This window comes from Hakea prostrata, chromosome 10, assembly GCF_041222555.1.
Source record: "Hakea prostrata isolate BN-2017 chromosome 10, UWA_Hpros_2, whole genome shotgun sequence".
Classification (NCBI taxonomy): domain Eukaryota; kingdom Viridiplantae; phylum Streptophyta; class Magnoliopsida; order Proteales; family Proteaceae; genus Hakea; species Hakea prostrata.
In genome coordinates, this window is record NC_142609.1 from 48,850,684 (window position 1) to 48,855,738 (window position 5,055).

Genomic DNA, 5,055 nt, shown 5'->3' on the forward strand with positions numbered 1-5,055 from the left:
AGTCTGGTGAAGACCCACACGAAATATATTGTGTTAAGGGGACCCAACATTAGTTTGTGGTTCACTAAGGAAACCCACAGGTAAAAAAATTTTTTTCCAAAAGAGAGATAACTAACAATGAAAATATACTAGCTAGTAGACACAAGCATTTTTAATTTACCATGAAACAGATATTTAAAAAACAAAAATAAAAATTGGAGACATGCATAGTAGGGTATCGTTGACTAATCTTTGTCTATGGTATAAACTTTCGTGACTAATCCACAATTTCATAATCCGAAACCAGGAATCGATTTATTTGGTTTGAGCTTTATTCAATCGGTTCAAGTCTAGGGTTTGACAACCCTTGTGAGTCTGTGACCCATCTCCAGCCATTGAACTATTAAAGTGGGTTTTAATTGCTTGAATTCTCTGGTAGCTAAATGGGATTTTTGCTGAGTTTAATGAAACCATCATCACGTAACATATATATATTTATTCACTCTAATAATTCTAGAAATAGATTCAAAAGCTCTGCTCTCTGATCTCATGTTTCTCTAAGTCAAAAGAAACTTTCACTGTGGAAACAGAAAATTCCCAGATATCCTTTGTTCTTCAATTAGTTTTCCCTGTCGGTTCACTTCTTAGGTCCTTACAGTACCCGAAGCTTTTGATGGCCTAACTGTTGATGGTATCGGGGCTTGTCAATGACCAAAACTTAATGAGAACGAAGGAGAATGGAAGAGCCATTAAGAAGTCATTGCTCAGTATTTGCTAGTTTCCTTTTTCGGTTTTGGCTGTCCTTGATTTGACTCCGAATCCAAAACATAGCAGAGTTGTAAACCCGTGGAAAATACAAAATCCAAAGTGCCCAGGAATTTTATTGAAGACAAAAATTTTTTTGCTTTAACTTTTCTAAATCCTAATAATTACAAGAATCTACTAATTCAGATTCAAACCCAAATACTAATTTATGTTCTACCAAGGTTTTTCTCTTGCAACTTCTTTTAGAATTAGCTCCCAGCATCAGAAGTGACCCACCACTACTGTTCCAATTCTCCTGTGATTCATACATTGCTGGTTCAAATAAATGAATCATAAAGCCCCAGTAGAGTTTCATATGTTTTGGAATGATAATTGGTTCTGCAGGGTTGTCTACCTTGCCTGACATCTTGATAGAAGTGATGAATCTCAGAAAATGGGAAATAGACTGGGCAACTTCTAGTCTCCATTTAATAATTTACTCATAGCACTGGTAAAACACAAAGTATGCTAATTAAATATTTTCAAACAGTTATACAACATTGAAAAATTACCATGATCAAATTTTTACCTGATAATTCATGTGATTGATTTCCTCAAATATCTTAAAATTGCAATGTTTGTCGTTGTATCTCATATTATAAAAAACATAACATCTAAATTAAAAATAAAAATAAAAATGATAATCTATAATTAATATTGTGAATAATAACTTGTTATAAGCAGACAACATGCAAAAAATGCGTGTTATTTTTCATAAAAAATAAATGAAAAATGAAACCTCTACAAAATTATTATTTTTTAATAAAAAAAAACTTCTATTACTTAAAAATGCGTATAATCCTTCAATGTTACATTTTGCTCTTTGAACACCAAAAAAAAAAAAAAAAGAAAAAATGTTATGTTGTTCATCTGTGTACCATGTTGGATGGGTCTAAACCTACATTAGTTAGACATTTCAACAAGGAGATTTTAATACACGAGTAGCTTCTATAAAAAAAAAAGAGAAAAAAAAAAAGGATAATTACTGTTGTCTTCTATACTATAGCCTAATTATTAAAAAGATCATATTCTTTATGAAATTATTGTTGTCCCTTTGAGTGTTAAGACTTAAGAGACTATTACAATTGCATGTTTAATGTCTATTTTGTCATTCTAAAATTAAGAAGTGGAAACACAATACTATCCTCAGTAAAAAAAACCATATCAAATACCATTTTTTTTTTTTTGGTAAACTGCTATTCAATTAAAAGGAGGGCAATCACCAACGGGGTTGGTCCAAGTGGTAAAGCAGCTTGGTTCGCTTAAGCAAAGTTTCGGTATTGAATCTTTGTGGATGCAAAAAGTCCTTCTGGGAGACTCACCCACCACGCGGGTCGAACACCGGTTTATAAACCGGGGTTGGCAAACCAAAAAAAAAAAAAAAAAAAAAAAAAAAAAAAAAAGGAGGGCAAGCAAAAGATGAGACATCCTGAGTACGGGCTTCTTGTACGGACTTCAAGAAGCTAAGGAGTGGATTAGGCCAAATAGTCCTACTTGTCACGAATTGGGCCTTCCTAGCTAGATCAAGTACCAATTTAGAGTTGTACCCTTGTAATTTTTAAATTCTGAAAAAACTTACTTTTTTCCACAAAAAAAAAAAAAAAAAAAAAACTTTCTAAAATTGGTAACGTCAAATTAAATAGTAATAAATGGAAACCTAATGGGAGTAGGAATTTTTTTAAAATTGATAATACAAAATTAGAAAGTAAATAACAAAAAATCCCCGCTGGGAGACTCACCCACCGCAGCCAGGTGTGCGACGCGGGTCGAACACCGGTTTATAAAAAACCGGGATTGGCACCCAAAAAAAAAAAAAAAAAGTAAATAACAAAAACTAAAAAAATAACACTAAATTAAAAAATAATATAAAAAGTTACAAAATAAGGAGCTATCAAATTAGGGTTATTTTTTTTAATTATTAAAATAATAATGTAATTTAATATAAAGTACTTAGGGTTATTTTGATATTTTGAAATAAAAATTGTCACGTTATCACTTAATTAAAGGAGGAAGGTAACAACAATTATAAGTTGTGAATATTATTTAAATTAGTAAATGAAATACACATGCATTATTCAAGTTGTCTAGGTATCAAATATGATTGATTTAAGGTATTCCATTACCCATATCATTAACCCACTTGGATACATTACTTAACACTCTTCAAGGAAATTTTTTTGTTGAAAACAACACTGTTACAATGTGCCAAGTTATTCAATTCTTTAGTAATTCATGAATTTCTGAATGTTTCTTGTTCTTGTGTCCAAATATCACACTTTTCCTCTATTAAATACGAACTGACACATTTTTGGGTATTGGGAGCAGTGCCCCATCTCCCTGATCATTAGTTGCAAAATGGGACTTTTCCCAAGTTTGATGAAGCCATCATCATGTAATAGATCAGTTTTTTCTCCCTCAAAATTCTAGAAGTGGAATTCAGAAGCTCTGCTCTCTCATCTCATGTTTCCTTTCAAATTCAGGTTTTCCTGGATATTTTGGCCTTCTCTTCTCCCAGATGTTAGGACTACAAGAATCCCTGTTACTTTTCATGTCAGTGAGGTTCCTTCAATCGGTTTTCGCTGCTGGTTCACTTCTCAGGCAGCTACCATACCCAGGACTTCCGATGGCCTACCTGTTGATGGAATCGTCGCTGGTCATTAATGGCCAGTACTTGATGAGAATGAAGGAGATTGGAAGAGCCATGCAGCTGCCATTGCTCAATCGATTCAGCTAATTTAGAAGCGATTACAAGAACAACTGGAAGCTACCCTCATTTGTAAATTTTAAGTCAATCAAGGAAGAATTCAAATTGTTATTATTTGCTTCAGACCCAGAATTAAATTTTCATGATTGTATGGTACCATGGAAGAATATAGTAGTTAGGCTTGGAAATCCTATCTGCTAACCTTTGGGATGATTCAGTTCATGGTGGAAAAATTAGCTAGATGGATCACTTCTGGGAAAGATGGTGCAATATGTAACAGGGGGCATTTTGGTCTTTCTACTGGTATTTAGGATAGATGTCTTATGTATTAGTTAGAGGGGCAAGTGTGTAAATTCAGCTCTTTTGTTTCATTATATTTAATTGGGGTTTGGGGTTTACGGTTTCAGTTGAATCAAATCACTCTCTCTCCTTTGTTTTCTTTTGTTCTCGGGTTCTTTGAGTTCCTGTTCTTCCTGTGTGCAAGAAGCTTCGATTGGATGCTGTTCCTTTGATCTTTGGCTGTGTGATTGACTCTTGTGAATGTGGTTTAACAGCTTCTGCTGTTGGAGCATGAAGGTGTCTATGTGATGCTTTCAGTTGTGCGCTCAAGGAAGGATTGAAGCTAGGTTTCATCTGTGGTTACTGGTGTGGTTGTTCCTAGTATTGGTTATTATTTTTCTTGTCCTTTGTATAGAGTTCTCTTATTGATCTTAGGGCTGTAATCCTTCTCTATTATTTGATGATTGCATGAGTTTGGTGAGTGCTCAACTCATCCTTAGATGTAGTATCTGACGGAACCAAGTAAAACCAGTGGCGGAGCCACGTTGGGACCGGAGGGGGCCATGGCCCCCCCCCGGATTTTTTGAAATTGTAAAAATCCTTGTTTTTTTCCTTATTTCTCTATCTTTAAATGTGAAATACCACTATTTGGCCCCCTCCAAAAATTAAAATTTAAAGATGATGGGTACAAATGTCATTCATAATCTCTATCTAATGGTTGTCATTAAATCCCTAGTTTTAAGGAATAAAAGGTTAAATTCTAATTAAAAACTAATTTAAAAACTAACTCACGATCCATGAATTTCTCCTTATATATTCTCTCCTATTTTCATTTATATTTGTTTTCTCATGAATTTCCTCTTTTATTCCTATTTTTTTTCTTTTTTTTTTCTCACACATCTCACAAAATATTGAAGTAATTAACAAACTTTGAAATTTTCCTAAATCTTCTCCACATCAGGTATTCACTCTTTCTCTCTCTCACACTCACAAATTTTCTATTAATTTATCTAATTTTTAATGTAGACTCTACATTAAAATATAATAATATATTCTGAGATGGGACCTACAGTGGGTCCCACATTAGCCCAGATACATTCGACCCCTCCCTGTTCAATCCTGGCTCCGCCCCTGAGTAAAACCCTGTGTCTTGCTTTGTTATCTTTTATTTCTTTCCTTTCTTTGTTAATCCGCTGCATATTAGATTAGATTTTCTTAACAGATGGGAAAGATGGGAAGTGTGCATAGTTTGGTTTAACAAAACTGGGGGAAAAAATTAATACTATGTA